This window comes from Protopterus annectens, chromosome 12.part0 (assembly GCF_019279795.1).
Source record: "Protopterus annectens isolate FY-2018-M chromosome 12.part0, PAN1.0, whole genome shotgun sequence".
NCBI classification, from domain to species: Eukaryota; Metazoa; Chordata; order Ceratodontiformes; family Protopteridae; genus Protopterus; species Protopterus annectens.
In genome coordinates, this window is record NC_056746.1 from 361,159,431 (window position 1) to 361,178,233 (window position 18,803).

General features: G+C 39.7%; 1 protein-coding gene across 5 annotated transcripts in view; it reads left to right on the forward strand.

Moving 5' to 3' along the window:
* NPRL3 (NPR3 like, GATOR1 complex subunit) overlaps positions 1-18,803 on the forward strand; it is a 1,033,612-nt gene that overhangs the window by 896,255 nt on the left and 118,554 nt on the right. The gene's annotated exons all lie outside the window — the stretch shown is intronic.

The following is an 18,803-nucleotide window of genomic DNA, read 5'->3' on the forward strand; positions in this document are numbered from 1 at the left end:
CATAAACAAAAGAAATTAATAAGATAGTATTTAAATTCCTTTCTTACCCCCAAAAAATCAAGAATAGCCTTACAGCATCACTATAAACACTGGAATTTAGGAGGGTAAACTTTCCAGACCTAGACACTTATGCCAAACCAGCAATTTTCAAAATAATATTAAATTGGCTAGACCCTAACTACAATTCCAGTTGGAAAACTTTACATTTAACACTCTTCAATACAAAAAAGAACCTACAATAAATATTAACAATAGTACTACAAATTATTTATTCTGGTGCTTCCTTTATAATTATATTCAATATAATATGTCTGCCTCTGTTCATCTATGTATATAAAACTCATTCTAAAAGCATTTAGAAGTACATTTTTGGTAATATAGGCTTGAGACTCTGGTTTGAGACAATTATCCCTATCAGAATGACAAATTTATTTGATAAAACCTGCTTGGGAAGAAAAAAATCATCTGCTGGCAACATTGTTTTAAGGACAAGAAAATAAAATAGATAAAATTACTTTTAAATGCATTTAATATAGTTGCAAGTTATATCTAATCCAGATCGTCAAGACTGATTATATTTGCAAAACGTAAAAATGTATGCTCAAGATAAGTATCTTATTCTTACACAGTCACAAATATAAAGAAACTCCAAAATTAATTAAACTTTTTTATGAAATAGTATATAATAAAATCTGAAATAGAGAACTTAATTTCCAAGCTTTAATTTTTTTTTTCAAAATCCAACAATAACCTAAATAAATTTTGGAAGCACATTACATTTGGCCATAATATGTCTCTATCCGTTAAGAAAAAATCTCAACTCTTGAAATCTATCAGAACACATCTTGGATTCTTTATTGACATGTATCACCTGGAAGTGTATATATAGATCTTTTATAACACCAAATAGAATTGCTAAAATTAGTAATAGAAAAATAGAATGCTGGAGATGTTCACAGACTTGTAATGTATATTGAGCTTACATTTTCTTTGATTGTCCTTCTATTAAATTGCATTGGATCAAAATAGAGGAATTCTTGAAAGCATTATAGCTTGATACAGTGTATCTAGCTAAGTTATTAATTTTACGTAATATACATGAACATCACAAAATGACTGATGAATATTATTATCTCCTGATGGCAATCCTAGCAGTGGCAAGAAAAAATATAACCAAGAAATGGAGAACTACTCCACCACAGTTTGAAGAATTACTGACTTCCTTAAAAGAAACTGCCACCAAAGAGATCAAAATAAAAGAAAGCAGAATCTTTTCCAAATCTCTTGCTGAAAATCCTTGGATTAAAGTGCTGTTGCTTATTGATATATTTCAACATAACTCTTCCTCTTAAAGCTGAAATACTGTAATTACTCTTTGTTTTCCATGCATAATTGGTTCACCATAATAAAACATTTACACTACAAGATTTTTGATTTATAATTTCTATAAAAAAAAGTCAGGCATGTTACATATCCTGTAAATAATTACAAAGTTGTTTTTGATTTTACAGAATTATATTAACTTCAAACAATAATTGTATCATCTTACTTAAGTTTAATAAATAAAAAATATATCAGTTTTAATTTACTTATTTGCCATTTTGCTTATCCATGGCCCCAAGGGTTTTCTCCAAATTGTTATTCCCTGTCATAGCTTTTTGCAAGTTGCAAGACATCCACATCTATCCCTGTTTAGGCAACTGCTTAATTCAGGCTGCTTTGAAACAAGAGACCTTAAAGACCGTGTATATATTTCAACCAACTAGCTTCTGCACTTATTTTTTACTCTGAATGTCAAGAAGTCAGCCCTGGATGAGAATGGCATTTCAGCCTCCATTGATAGCTCTGATTTTGAAAACTGTCTTCCTATCCCTGAAAAATCTTCAAATGATCTCAGCAAGAGAAATCTTGAGAGCCCTAGGATTTATGGCATCAACCATTGTAATGATTCTTTGTGGCAACTTTCATACAAGGAAAATTAAGCGATACCTCAAATCAGTTTTTGCCCAACATTGTCATCCTCTTGGCCTTTTCCATCCCTCCCACTCTTGCATTTCATGAAAAAAAAGAGTTTATTAGTGCATCAGCTAGGTGGTAATCAATCCTGGCTTTCTGTTTCTCACCCCAGCTCCATAGCAGACTGTGGTAGTCGATGCATCAAATTTTGCATGGAACCTGTTCAGAAACTGTCAAAGTCCAGTGAGTTTGGTCCAACCAAGACAAAAACATATAAACATCAAAGAGATGATGTCTCTAATTTATGCTCTTCAAACTTTCCATCATCTCTGAAACCTAGGACCTCTTCAAATAGTGGCAGTACAAGTGCCTTTTGGTATATCAACAAATGGGTGTAGCAAAGTTCTATCCCCTCTGCAAACTTGCTGGGGTCTGGCAGTACAACACTACCTTTTCCTTCAGGCTGTTGACATTCCATCGGAACAAAGCACAGTGGCAGACTACTTGAGCAGATCCAAAGCAGATCTTCATGAATGGATTTTAAACGCATAGGTCTTTCTTCAGATTGTCCACTCCACTCTAAACAGCAACTCTAGATTTTTGCACCAGAGCCCCTTGCATCATCATAACATTGGAATGTTATGATGGCTGACCAAGATATAGCAAAAATGTTGGGACCAAAACCCTTATTTGTTTATAAAATGGCGTGCAATGTTAAGATGTATCTGGAAAGGAGGACAATGGTTAGAGGTGTTGACAGTGACAAGAAGCACACCAAGAAATGTGGTAGTTGTAATCAGTGTCATGTAATAAATGAAGAAGAAGGGATCATTTTGAATAATGTTAACAGGACTAGAATAAGGTTTCAACAAGGTAATTGTAATTCCAAATTCATTATATATCTAGCTAAATGTGAAACATGTTCAGGATATTACATAGGGAAGACCGAAAGAAATTTCAAAAAAACATATTTATGCACACTTATACAGCATTAGGAAAAAGGATGTAAATGATGTCCTATACAGGCATGTTGAAAAGTATGGGGAAAGGCACCATTTTAAATTTGCCATCTTGGAAAACATTGTTTTTGATCCTAGAGGGGGTAATATTAAGGCTATTTTGTCTTACAAAGAATTATGGTGGCAGCTTTTTACTGATGCCTCTACACCACCAGGGCTTAATGATTATGTAACTATCAAACCACTTTTATCTATGACATAGGTACTACATCATCTGTCATAGCCTCATTAATTGTAGTTTTGTGAGCCATATACAAAACTTTTTGCACTAGTTATAGAGAAAAAATATTTAGTCTTATAGTTTAAAGGAAGATTGTCTTAGTTTACAGATGTTATCATATAGTCAGCAACAGGCAGTTATATTTTTTAAGGGATCAAAAGATTTAAAATGTTCATTTATACATATTCAAATATTGTTATATTTCTACATTTCAACATTTTGCATACATATTATGTTTTTGATGAGCAAAAGTTCGACAAGAAATTTATATCTAATGTATGAATGATTTATTTTAATGTATGGAGTTGTTGGGGGCATATGTCACTTTAAATTCATTTAGTATTGGCGCCAAAAGCTGTATTTAAATTGCAACAGTTTCATTTTAAAGATGTTCTGATGAAGCCCGTATCTATGCGGGAGAAAGCGCTTAACAATTTATTTCATTAAATTGAAGATTTTAATGTTAACAGAGTGGTTGGAGTATTTGTATACAGTTGCAGTATAGTCAAACTACCAGTGGTTTGTTCTTTATTGGTGAATTATTGGTGTCTCAAGAGACCGTGGATTCAGTGTTCTCAAACATTTGGGTTTGTTGTCTATAGTCATAAGGAGCACTTTAAAAATATTGGCTTTTCAGTAATGCCGGTAGACATTCCTCAAATACCTCTATTTTACCTCAAGGAATTGCTTTCTGGGTATAACTTGTCTGTCTAGGTTTTGATGCTTTCTTAATGATTTTTTTAAGATAATTTAGTGATTTTTGTTAGAAAGTGTATTTTAACAGCAGAAATTGTGTATTGCATGAATGCATATGTACACTTTGTGACAACTTGTTTCAATTTTATTGTGCAGTTCACTTTGGGGAAAGTTTTTCTGTTTTTGACAGGGAATTGTATGCTTCTTGTATAAATTGTGTTAACAAATTGGAACTTTTTTTGAAGGGGTGTGTACTGCTTTTGTGCACTAAGTGAGAAATTACCTTCTGACCACCCCCTACCAGTGTAGCTTACTGGTAATCAGATTTTTTCCTTGGCTACAGTATGGATACTTACTGCAGTCCTGCTTTTCCTTCTTCCAATGTACCTAAAAAAAAAAAAAAAGACTAGCCCTTGCCTTCAGTGCATGTCCAGTCAATACCTTAGGAGTAGGTGACTTTAGTGCCTATTGCTGGTTCCTCAGACTACTCACTGGTTTCCTGGAATCCCTCTGGTGTAGCATTGCAAGCCAATATGCACTGGAGAGCAGACATATACTCTTTGGCTGTTTAATTGTTTGATGTGAGCATGTGAGAACCATCCATTTAAGGTGTGGAAGACACTCCAGGAGGGTCTTATCTGGGAGAACTCTTGCTCAAGATGATATGCTTTCTCCCCTCTTGGTCTTCCTCCAAGGATGCTCAGTTGAAAAAGAAGCAAAAAAATTATCTTTCTGATAAGAGACAAATTATTTCTTTGTGTAAAAATTATGTTCTTACCCTGGCCAGGAGCTTGTTGCAGATTATCAGTGCTGGGTAACAAATGCCTCCTCCTATTTCTTATTCTTCCACTCAAAAGAATGAGGATGTACTTCAAGATGATTCTGATATAGATAAAGGCAAGGTTTTGTCACCTGAGGGTTCTATAGCCCAAGTCTCTGACACTTTAGACAGTGAGCCTGAAACTGTACAAATGGAGGTCTTCTCTTTTACTGAGATTGTCTCTAGACTGAAGTATGTGTTTTCTTGGGATTTCCTCTGAATTGTGGAAATACTACAACTTAGTAGAGCAAGAAGGCCCACCTACTGCATCCATTCCTCCCATTCGGCCAGCATTGGCTGAAGCTTTTAATGTTGCCTGCAGCGCTCCATATTCTCAGCCATCAGTATCTAAAAAGGCAAAGAAACTGTATAAAGTCTTTCAAACTAATGCAACTCTCTTTTCTCATCTTAAAGTAGATCCTGCAGCCATTTCTCTTACTGCTCCTGCTGCAAAAGGCTCCTCACCACCCCAACCTAGTTCATTTGGATAAAGAAGGTAAGATGCTGGACAGACTGGGTAAGAGAGTTGTTTTCTTCCTATTCTTTAGCCTTAAATAACAGAGCTACATGTGGAAGTTTATGCTGAAAGGTGCCAGTAGTTTGAGAGAGTGTCCTGCTTTCAAGCCCCCTGAAAGTACGTCTTAATTGAATCAGAGTGTTTCTTACTTGTCTCAGGTTTCAAAATATACCTTAAAACACATGTATGATTGTGCTGATACCATGTCCAGGGCTTCTGTGTCAGCTGCAGTCTTGAGAAGATTTACCTAGGTACATAATCAAAAATTTTCTGATAATTTAAAATCAGAAATTTTGAACCCCACCCCCAGATGGTGAGATTTTATTTGGGCCTTCTGCTCTGTAGGTCCTCAAGCAATGGGGCAAGGTAGGCAAATTAATGCATCCAAACCCTCTACTCCCTTTAAGCAAGCATTGCCTCCTGCTCACAGGCAGGCACCTAAGGAGAGGTGGCATGATGGGCAAATAAAAATCCCAAAAAGCAAGGAGTTTTTCCATAAAAGGATCAGGTTCCCCCATCTGACTGACTATGCCAGAAACCTGTTCTCCTACCCTCCCCCTCCTGCCTGATCTTCTTTCACAGAATCTGCCTCTCTTTCCATCTTTTTGGCAATAGATTGTCTCAAACAAATGGGTTTTGAAGGTGGGGGGTTATAGTTGCCAATGAATGGAAAAGCCCACTACCTTCAGGGGGATTCCACCCCCACCATCTTATTCGAACAGAGTTGCTTCCCAAAGTGCTGCTACATGTTAGAAGCAGGAGTCATAGAGCATGCTCTTGCACAACAAATAGGGAAAAGATTTTACTCCAGAATGTTTCTGGTTCCAAAGGAGGAGAACTTTGGTGACCAGTTTTGGATTATCTCTTTTCAATCTGTTTGTGAGGATTCCGTAATTTAGGATGCTGACTGTGCTAACATTGTTAGCTATAGTTCCCAGATCAGGATTTTATGGTATCCTTAGACCTCAAAGCTGTTTATCATCACATTCCAGTAGCAAGCAATTTCAAGAGATTTCTATGTTTTAGTGTTTGAGTCACATTATCAACTGTCTGTATTACCCTTTCAGCTATCTCCTGCACCAAGAGTGTTTACAAACTGTCTAGCTCCAGTGGTGACCTACTGCAGATTGCAGGGTATCCACATTTCCTTATTTAGGCAACTTGCTTATTTTTGCAGTCTTTTTCCAGTTGTCAGGAGTGCTTAGCAAAGGTATCTTCTCTCCTAATCCATGTGTGATTCTAGATAAATATGCAAACATCACCTCTCCTCTGTTACACTAGATTGTGTTTCTAGGTTGCCTGATGCACACTGTGATGCAGAACTCTTTCTTTACCCAAGAGAAGGTGGATCTTTACCTGGAAGCCTTCATTAACTTTTCTCATCAATCTCAAGCTACTGCCAGAGAATTTTTAAGGATTCTAGGTCTTGTGGCTTCTATGATTCCCTTTGCCAGGCTACATTTGAGAAAGATTCAGTGGTACCTCAAAAACATGTGGACCCAACACTCTCATTCCCTTAAGTTTCAAAATTCCAGTCATGGACTTTATTAAATGAGAACTGCATTGGTGGAGGGATCAGATGGCTCACAGTCAAGGTCTCCCTTTTACTCCACCAACCTCTTGACAATCTGATTGAACTGATTGATTCCTCAGATTTTGCTTGGGCAGCAGTTTCAAAGTGGTAAAAGGGCAAGGACTGCAGGACAGTTCAAACAGACCAAAGCATCTCAAGAACAATGGGACAGTTAGACAGACCAAAGCATTTTAACATGTAAGAAATGTCCAATGTGATTCATATCACAAAGTCTCTTCATTATCTTTGGGATCCAGATCTTCTCCACATCATTATAGACAACACCATGTGATGTAGTATATAAACAAACAGAGAGGCTCCAGGTTATACCCTCTGTACCGACTGGAAATGATAGCTTGGGAGTTAGGTCTTCAGCAGTCCTTAACTCTTTAGCATCTTACAGTAGTAATAGCAAAACATAGTGGCAGACAAGCCAAGTAGGTCCTAGGCAGACCCTCAGGAGTGGAAACTCAACAAAGACATCTTCCAGGGATTGATCCAGATGTGTGGAACACCTCAGTAGATCTGTATGCCTTCTTTTAAGGCAGGCAACTGAACAGATTCCATTCCAGGATTCCCTGCAATCAGCTTTCGGAAAGAGAAGCTCTGTCAATAACCTGGTCAGGAATGTTCCTGTATGCTTTCCGACCCTTTCCATTGATTCCAAGATGGTTCTAAAAATTCAGAAAGGCTCTCCAAAAATCATTGTGGTGACTCCTTTCTGACCTAGGCAAAACTAGTTCTTCCTTCTTATGGAAATGGACAGATGCAGTTAGCCCCGAACATCCTCCCAGACTGGATCTTCTCACACAGTACAAGGGGGAGTTTGATATGATACATCTCGACATGAAACAACTTTGTGTCTGTATGATTCAATTTTGATACATGTTGGACACCTCTTTCATTAGGATTTGCAGCAGGTACTGAAGGAGGCAAGAAAGCCTGCTGCTAGAAAAATCATAGATTGGCAAGTGGAATAGACTCTCTATTTGGTTCCTAGCCAATGACCCATCAGGGATTTTGTACCACTGGTCCTCAAATATTTGTTTGATTTACTATCCTCTGGCCTCTCTCATTCCTCTATAAATGTTCATATTGCAGCCATTTCAACCTGTCTTCCTTTGGAGTCTCATCTTGCTTCTCTGATGTGAAACAGTTGCTAAAAGGATTTTTACACTAAGACCTCCTTGTAATTAGGTTCCTCTACCTTGGGATATCAGTTTTGTGCTAGAAAAACTATGTCACCCTTTGAAACTGACTATCCGGTTGACATAAAGTTCATCACTTAAAAAGCTGCTCTTGTTCTGACATCTGCAAGTACAGTGTCTGAGTTGCAAGCTGTCATGATGGGAGAACCCTATCTGTTTTTCTTTTGATTTTTTTTTTTTTACACAAAGACAGGGCCACCCTATTTCCAAACCACTCTTTCATACACAAGGTTGTTTCATACTTCACATTGAATCAGGCCATCAATCCCCTGTTTTCTATCCAGATCCTAAAAACAAGGGAGAAATAATTCTACACACTCTGAATGTGCATAGGCAACTCAGGTAGTTGTGTCTTGACAGAACTAAATCCTTCAGGAAAGCTAACCAGCTATTTGTTTCCTGTTCTGGGACTAAGAAGAGTCTACCTATGTCTGAACGGACTATTTTGGGTGGTTGTCTTTTGCTATTCGGTTTTGTTACTCTTACCCTGACAAATCCATTCCAGGCAGTGTTAAGGCACATTCTACTAGAGCCTTAGCTTCTATGATGGCATACTGAAAAGAGGTAGGAGCCTAGAAACATTCTAGAAGCAGCAACTTGGTCCTCTGTCCATACATTTACAAAGCACTAAAAAACGGATTCCTTTTCCACGTCCAGGGCAGGCTTTGTTATGACCATTCTCCAGGGTCTCCTGGACCCTTTTCCTTCCTCCTCCCAGTTTGGATAAGCTATGGTAGTTTGCTCGTAGTGTACTGCAGCAGTGAGAACGATGAACGTAGTTCAAATTCTTCACTGCTGCAGTAGCTGTCCTCACCCTTATAGTTACTGGTTGGGGTATAAAACTTTTGGCTGTTACTTGTTTTAGTGGTTCAGGATAAATACTCTAATGCTTTACATTTGGGCAAGGAAATCCTGAAGCTTCTTTACTTACACTGCTGATTTTGCCTCCTCAGGGATGTCCATTCATTAGTCAGAGTGAAGGTGCTGGGGGGAGCTAGAGCTTTTGAAAACTGGCTGATTGTTGTTTCTTGGGTGACACATAACCTATATAGCCTAAAGGCAACTGCAATAGTAAGAAATTCAAGCATCTACCATTATGTGAAGGTTGTGCATCAGAGCTGGTAACTCAGCACGTAAAAATCAACTACCAGTCATCAGCGGACCGGAGTTCCGCTGTGGTGATCCCTAACCGGGAAAAGCCGAAAGGCACAACAACAACAACCATTATGAGTAGGTGCAATTTAGATAACCATGTTTTCAGGCACTGTCTGTAAAGTGCACTGTTCATTTTACTGGCTAAATTTAATTAAATGGTCCTGACCTTGGAACAGATATATCAATAAATATAATAGAAAACCAACTTTCTTTACCAAATGTATTGTACTATCCATTTCTTTTTCAAAATGTTGTTTGCTTTTCTGATCTCATTAATACCCACAGCAGTTATGGCCTTGTTATATTTTGTGGAATGAAGGAATAGCTTGTGCAGAGTCTTTCTGATTTTATATATATATATATATATATATATATATATATATATATATATATATATATATATATATATGTATAGCACACCATTAAGCATAAAACTGCCATTTTAAATCTATCTATTCTAGGTAGGTAGTAGGTTACACACCCTTCTCAAAATTGAATTACTTATAAAGAAAACTTGGTAGTTATTCTTCATATTTGAAAATGAATGACTTCTTGTGACTAGTGAGGAATTTGTGCTGCACACACTCCCATTGGTCTGCTTAGTGGAGGAAACAAGTAATACATTTGTGTGTTGCTCACTTTGTTGTACTGCCTTTAGGCATTCATTGATTCAGCCTCATTGCTGCTGTTCTTTGATGTGAGGAGGAAACAAATATTCATTATCTGCATTTTAAAGTGGAACCTGTGTGTTGAAAGACAGCCTTACAAGACTATCTGCAAATATATAGAGCTGAGTATATTATTCTGTATTATAGAGCTAAATTGTTGCTTAGATATCTGTTGTCTTACTGTTCTGCAAATATACAGAGATCAGTATATATTTTTTGGTTTTATAATTTGCACTCTGATTCCTCACATCTCTGTTGAAACTTTTCCCCATCCCCCCTCCCTGTTCTTGGTTGTAGTTTAAATTTGGTGGCTTTTTCAGTGCCCGCCCCACTGTAGATTTGATCTAGGACACTCCCCCAGTCCCATCTCTTTACCGCATTCTACCTAATAAACCCTTTCTGCACTTGCTTTTAGTCCTTTTTAATTTAATTAAATTTTTTCAAACTGTGTGTGGACTAATATTGCTACATACTCAAGTGTGCCAGCTTGCACTGCATGTGAATTGTTTTTACTACTGCTTTTGCTACTTTTCTGAAAAAAAAAAAAATTGTAAGCCTGTTTCCTACCTTTCCTGTAATTAGTGTTCCAGATACAGATTTGCTGTATCCAGGACTATTTGTAAGCTTCTGAGCCCCCAAGCCTTTCTGTGTTGGAGGGAAGCCTTCTAGCTTATCAGTGGGAGTGGTAAGCACTAGGTAACCTGTCTACCACATAAGGAGTGGTTCTGGCCCAGAATTTGTAGTTATTGGCCATTTGGGCGGTCTTCCATCTCTCTCAACTTTCTGATTTGAAGGCCTGCATTTGCACTTGTTTCTGTCCTGTAACTCCTGGGCCCATCTCATTTGCTCACTCGGAAAAAAAAAATTATCTGCTTTTACTGTATTTGTGTTTCTTCCTACTTTATTTTGCTTTTGCGTCATCTTAAAAGTACTCAATTGTATTTATTACTGCTTGGTGTAATTCATTCTAAGCCTTTTAGTTTAAGCAGTTGGGTTTCAGACCAGTTGTTTTACATTAAGAAGGTTTGTGGTCTGCACTGTAGTGGCAGAACAGGTAGCTTACATCCTTCTAAGTTGGGAACTGCTGATTGAGGGCTCAGTGTCTGTTATTCTAAAAGTGTATTAATTCTGGTTTAAGCACTTGGGCTTCCGGCCAGTTATTTTACATTAAAAGGGTTCGTGGTCTGCACTCTTGTGGGAGGAGAGGCTGGACTCTGCCCTTCTGAGCTGGGAATTTCTGGTTAAAGGCTTATAGTGTCTGCATATTTAAACTGCTTCTTACTGAAATTGGTATACCTTGTTTGCTGTAGCATAGACTAGATCCAGGCCTGCTGAATCTAGCTTTGTTTGTATAACTTGAGCACTAATCCAGGCATTCTTTAAAGTATTCAATTGTATTTATTACTGCTTGATAGTAACTTGATTAAAGTGTAGCTATCATTCTAAGTCTTTTGGATTAAGCACTTGGGCTTCAGACCAGTTGTTTTACATTAGGAAGGTTTGTGGCCTGCACTGTGGTGGCAGGACAGGTAGCTTACATCCTTCTAAGTTGGGAACTGCTGATTGAGGGCTCAGTGTCTGTTATTCTAAAAATATATTAATTCTGGTTTAAGCACTTGGGCTTCAGGCCAGTTATTTTACATTAAGAAGGTTCGTGGTCTGCACTCTTGTGGGAGGAGAGGCTGGACGCTGCCCTTCAGAGCTGGGAATTTCTGGTTAAAGGCTTATAGTGCCTGCATATTTGAACGGTTTCTTACTGAAATTGGTACACCTTGTTTGCTGTAGCATAGAATAGATCCAGGCCTGCTGAATCTAGCTTTGTATGCTTGTTATTTCCCTGAAACGCTAATTCCACCTAAAACACGGCTTTTCAGCGCTTCTGTGGATCCCTAGTGATATCTGCATTGCTTACTGTACTTATTTCCTTGTTTCACTTGAAAGAAAGTTACTGTTTGTTGTTTTTGCATTTAAGTTACCTGTAACACATTGCATTTAAGATACCTGGCACTTGCTCACTAAAGCAATTATATAAATCAGCACTAAAAAATTAAAAGCACTACACCCTCACAAACTCCCCTTGAGTACCTTGTTCCCCATTGGCCCTTTTTTCAGTTATAAAGGAATTCCCAATACTATTCTAGCATGTCCAAAGGTCAGTTGTCAATCTCCTCTCCGGTCCAGCTGGTGAATCTGGGAATCTTGAGGCAATGTTACAACTGCCTCATGTACACAGACAACCCTCTCCTCCTCCCAACAAATTCCAACACATGTGAGAGATGCAACCATATAGCCATACTGGAGGCAAAGCTCTCTCAACTCAGTACTGGCAGAACTAGTCAGGAGGAGAAGGAAACCACACTCACTACAATTCCAGTCTCACATAGACCTACCACGACAGCAAACCAAACACATAAACACACAAAAACATACTCGGAGGCTCTAAATAAAAATCTGCCTAAGCAGCAGAGACCGCCAAAGCAGACACCCAAGCAACCACTATCCCAAAACAAAACATGTGCAGCACATAGCTCACAAAGCCAGTGTGCCGAACAGTCACAGCCCTTAAGGCTAAACAACACACCTGATACACTTGTAATAGGTGACTCTATCATCAGGCACACTGACGTCCCGCTCACCTGGCTGAACAAGGAGAAGGTCACGGTGAGCTGCCTATCGGGCGCTAGGATCCGCCACATAACACAAGCACTCAGGTCACGCCAAGGCAAGTACAAATATGACTCAGTCATTGTCCATGCTGGTGTGAATGACCTGAGATGTACCTCCATGGACTTCATGAAAAGAGACATAGAGGAGCCCTCTGAGCATGTTGCCCAGGCCAGTATGACCCTGACCTTGAGTAGCATCTTACCCTCACCAAGAATGATGCCACAATATGAAGACAAGATGATCAATTTCAACAATTGGCTTAAGTATTGGTGTCATTCAAAGGGGATCCAATGCCTGTCAGCCTGGGATGACATGCTCGACAAGCCACAATGCTTCGCTAGGGACAGCTTGCACCCGTCACCCCTGGGCTTTCGGATATTGGCAAAGGCTCTTGCTACCCCCATAGTGCCTTTTTTAGGCAAGGCTCAAAAGACAAACCCACCTCCATAGGTATCACAAGGGATAAGAAACTAAGAGTAATGCTACTCAACGCCAGAAGTATAAACCTCAAGATGCACGCACTCGAAACCCTCCTTAGCATGGAGAACATCAATATCTGTGCAGTAACAAAAACCTGGTTCAAGGCTCCAGAGAGCACCCTAGCACTACCAGGTTATACCTCATACCATGCTTTTCGGCCCCAAAACTTGGACCGAACCACAAAAGGAGGGGGAGTATCAATATTCGTCAAAGATACCCACACCTCCAGGTTGGTGGCACAGCACAAAGCATCAGAGACTATCCATGTGCAACTAACAGTGGGTAAAACTGCCTTCCAGTTTATAGCCTGCTACAGACCACCCTCCCAAACCCAGGAACCCCACTCGGCCTTGCTGAGAACACTGGAAAATATGAAAGTCTCTCCAAACACCATTATATTGGGCGACTTCAACTACCCAAACATAGACTGGGAGCATTACTCTAGCTCCAACACATCTAGCCCAAAGGTTCCTAGAATTTATAAACTCAAATGCTTTGGAACAACTTGTTACCACTCCCACAAGAGGGGAAAACATACTGGACCTGGTCATCACCAACATGGGGACTCTATGCTCCAGACCAGAAGTGTATCTCTCACTGGTAAGATCAGACCATAAACTAATCTCACTGGATATTCACATCCCGCCTCCACCTCATGCCCTGAAAACCACAGTGAAAAACTTCTCTAAAGCAAATTTCACACTCCTCAAAACTGAGGTGGAATCCTTCAAAGCCCCCAGGCCTGTGGAAAATATGGCCCAGACCGCAGAATCCTTTATAAACGCATTCTATGAACACCTTCAGGAATGCATGGATCATGCAATCCCAAATAAAACCAAGACCCAATCCTCCAAAGGCAGATGTCCTGTCTGGTGGACCCCAGCCATAAACAAACTGTACAATAGAAGAAGGAAGCTACTACATGATAGAGCAAAATCCCAAAAAGGGAAGGCATCTCTGATCAGTATTAGCAAAAAACTATGGGCACTCATAAAATCGTCTAAGGCCAGCTTAGAGAGAAAAATTGTACAGGACGCTAAGGATAATCACAAGGTTTTCTTTAGTTATGTTAGGAACCTGGGTGGGAATTCCCAGATATGCTCAGAATTGGTCCAAAATGACAAAAAAATACACTGAACCCACAGACATTGCCAACATCCTAGCTGACAGGTTCAGCGCAAATTTCTCCCCCCCCCCTCCACACCAAAAGGGCAAATATCTATCCCAGCAGAGTGCTGCCCCCCTGACATCTCAGATGCTCAGGTAAGAGCTGCCCTCTCCAAACCGAAAAACACAACATCAATTGGACCAGACGGTGTCCCGGGCTGCGTCCGACATGAACTCCAAGAAGAGCTAAACCCAAACATAAAACTACTGTTCAATCTCAGCCTTACTACAGGATATGTACCCAAAGAGTGGCGTACAGCAACAGTGGTCCCTCTCCACAAAGGTGGTGCCTCAACGGATCCTGGATATGTACCCAAAGAGTGGAGTACAGCAACAGTGGTCCCTCTACACAAAGGTGGTGCCTCAACGGATCCTGGAAACTATCGCCCCTTAAGCCTGACTAGCTTGGTCTTCAAAGCTATGGAAAGGATCATCATGGACCTCATAAATAAAGATATTGGGGATCTACAGACACTGGATCCTACCCAGTTCGGCTTTGTTAAGGGCAGATCCTGCCTCTTAAACCTGGTTGATTTCTTTGAAACAGTCACCAAGGCCATTGACGAGGGGAAGGTGGTCCACACAGCCTACCTGGACCTCGGAAAAGCCTTTGATACAATACCCCACTCAGCCATTATAGATAAGCTCACCAGCTTAAATATAAACCCCTGTGTCACTAGATGGGTTGAAAACTGGCTCGAGGACAGAACCCACATGGTTAGAATTGCTGGAGCCATGTCAGACTTCAAACCAGTTACAAGTGGCGTCACACAAGGCTCAGTCCTGGGACCTCTCTTGTTCGGTATATATTTCTCGGTGGTACAGGCCAACACGGAAGGACTGTGGCTGACCAAGTTCGCAGATGACTGCAAACTGGGCGCCATAATCGACTCTCCAGCCGACACAAGCATCCTCCAAAAGGGCCTCATAGAAACAGACAACTGGTGTCAGAGCCATGGCCTCAAGCTAAATGCCAAAAAGTGTATAGTCATCCCCGTTGGCAAAAATAAAGTGCCCACAAATTACCACATAGGTGGTAATCCATTAAGTACAGAAGAAGTAATTAGGGACCTGGGGACCCAAGTTGATAGCAATCTCTCATTTGACAACCACGTGGCCAAAGTGGTTAGAAAAACATTTTATATATCCCACCTAATCATGAAGGGATTCACATCTAGATCAGGGGAGGTCATCGTGCCTCTTTACTCATCCCTCATCAGGCCCATAATTGGGTACAATGCCCCTTTTGGGATGTACCTTAGCAGACACCTGCAGCAACTGGAAAGACCCCAAAAGTACCTCACCAAGAGGATCAAAGGGCTCAAACAGATGCCATATGCTGCCCGGTTAAAGAAACTCCAGCTCTACTCAGTGGCATACCACCTGCTCAGAGGCGATCTGTGTCTGATGTATAAAGCCATGTCCAACCCGGAATTAATGGACATGCTGCACCTCAGAAAATCCAAATCCCATTGAGCTACGCGCTCGAGAGACTTGAACCTCAGCACTGAAATAAATAGGACATGCTGGAGGGACAGATTCATAACCCAGAGGCTTTCTTCACTCTGGAATAAAATCCCAGTCCAGGTTAGGCAGAGTCCCTCATTGACTCTCTTCAAGAGGAATCTTGATGAGTGGATGGGAGATTGTAGGTTTACCCCGGGTATCACTTCTGTGTCACTGTTAGACAGAGGCACAGTATACTAACCTCGAAAAAGGGCATAGCAAAATTAATTTAAAATGGGTGGCGAAAGCCAAACATACTCTGGCTAGGCTTATAAATGCCTTAGGGCAGATAGCCTAGTATGAACCTATGAATCTATGACTATACTGTACCCTCCATGGCCTTGTATTATTTCTAGCAACACCATCTGCCATGGTGTCTACTTTCATTTGATAATTCTGCTCATTTATTAATATTCTAGGGGCAGGTGCTTGTGCAGATACAGGGCTAATTATTATCTCCTTTATTTTCTTGGGACTTGATACAGGTATATCTTCCCTCTGTACTAAATCTCTTTCCTGCGTGTGTGCTTGTTTCTCTTGCCTGTGCTTGTTTCTCAGTTTGCTATGACCTTTTTGCCAGGTTGTCTTATCACTTCCTTCACATTATTTACCTGATTCCTGTTTCTTGTTGTTCTGCCTGCATCTCTTACCTACATAATATTCCTTGGCCTTGTTTCTGGGTATCCTGACAGCTTTCCTTATTAAAACTTCAAATGAAACAAACTCAGAGAAAAATTAAAAGGCTCCATCAAGCGAGGGTCCCAACACAAAGTTTAATGCAGTAAAGGTAAAGCGCTTTTGTCTACCAAGACAAATAGGTAGACTTCATCAGACAAACATGTTAAACAAATAAGTGCTTTAAATACATTTCAAGTGATGAAACAGTACACATAATCCACCCACCAAAATCAAAAATGCCGCCAATACCCTTGAACCTCCCACAATTAAATTAACCCTTTTACTAAAACAAACAGATTAAATATGTTAAAAGTGAAAAACATTTCTACATATAAAACAGGTTAAAACTTACATTAACACTAAAAAATTTTAAAAACTTTTAATGCAAAAAACTTTGAAGTTTTAAAACACATCAGGGAAACAATCTCGTTCAAACCTGGGACATTGTAAGAGTTTTACCTCAGCTGCCAAAACAACTCACGCTTTTCCAACAACAGTTGATGAGGACCTCCTTTTGAGTCCAAAACTACTTGATCGATCACTCTGAACAAAAAAATATGGGAAGGATTCGCACTGCAATGCCTAGCCAATGCATTGACAGTATGTCTTCCTGATATTTTAAATGTGCTCATAAATCCTTTCCTTGAACCTCCTGTCAGTCTTCCCCATGTAAAACGTGGGGCAAGACTGGCAGGAGGCCAAGTAAACCACTGATTTTGAGTCACAGTTGAACCTACCCCTGGTCTTAAATTCATTACCATTAATGCTGAAATTGGAACCTGTTGAAATAAATTTACAATAATTACATGATTCACATTTATAAGTCCCATTAATTCTGTGTGTGTGTGTTTATTCTCAATTTCTATGATGTTCTTTAAATTCCTACCTCTCTTAAAGATCACGGTTGGGTGGCTGCCTAGCCTTTCCACCAATTCCTTCTCCCTGAGCAAAATATTCCAATTCCTGTTCAATATACTCCTCAGCTTCCCAACCTCTAAACTGTAAATTGTGATAAAACTTCTTATTGTTTCGTGACTTTGGTTACTACCATGTACCAGGGAGTTTACTTCTATCTCTGTACCTTCAACCGGTTCACCAGGAACTGAAACCACGTCTATACCCCTATGTTCATATGAAAGATTGTTCTATACATACCCATTCTTCTCTTGTACTGAACTTCACCAATCAAGTCGAGTACTAAACTTTCTGGGTAACCCCGACTAATGAACATGTTTTTCAAGATCTCACGTTCATCCAAAAAACTAAACTCATCAGTCGTCATTCTTGCTGCTCTCACCAATTGACCTTTCAAAACTGATCTTTTTTGGTGCAGCGGATGACAACTAGTGTAGTGTGTTGGAGTATGTGGTTTTACGGTGTATTCTTGAACAAACCGGTTTTTGGCTACATCTTTTCGTAAATCTACATCTAAGTAGGTGATAGCATTTTCATTACATACATGTGTCAACTTCAAGAACTGTTTAAATATTCTACAAACTCCTGAACTTCGTTCTCTGAGCCCTTAAACAAAATAAAGGCATTGTCTAAAAACCTAGTGTAGAGTTTGACCTTTTGCATAATCCTGCTGTTACCTAGGATTGTCTGGTGTTCCCAGTGAGCTATCACCAAGTTAGCGTAACTCCCTCCACACGATGAACCCATAGCTAACCCACCACTTGTTTGTAAATATTGTTGTTGAACATCACAAAATTGTTGTTTAATATGATGTCCATTAACTCTTGAAATAATCTAATCTCTCTACAGTTAGCACCATGATACAACAACCTTTCAACCACCCACTCTATTCCCACCTCGTGTGGGATAGAAAAATACAAGTCAACTACATCTATGGTGATAAACATAATGTTTACATCAAACCCAAAATGCTCTATTGAGGCTAGGAAAGCCCAAGAGTCCTTGCAAATCTGGTCTTCCCTAGCCACATATTTTTTCAATAGTCGACATATTTTGCACTTGCATACATGATGGAAGACCTGGTGTTGACTAAACTCTCATAGGAGGATCTTGGAGGTTTTTATGTAACTTGGGTAAACCGAATAAGGAGGGTGTCCTGGGGTGAAGGTTTATCAAATAATTAAAAACATCCAGGTCAACAGTGCCTTCAATGAATAAATCGTTAATGAAGGAATTGATCCTTCTGTATGCAATATTCGTCTCATTGATACTGGATACTACATATGTCCCACCATTCAGGACAGACTGCATTCTGTTATTGTAGTCACTGGTGTCCACAATCACCAATCCACCTCCTTTATCAGGTTTTGTGACTCGAATAGGCAGAGTCTTTAACATGTTTAAGGATTCCACCTCCTTGGTAGTCAAGTTACCAGACTTCTGACCCCTACAATTTTTGTGCAAGTTTCTAAAATCAAACTCTCACACATACTCAAAGATAAGGTAGGTTACAAGGGTTGCCCTTAGCCGATCACTTGGTTGACAGCTACCAACCAAT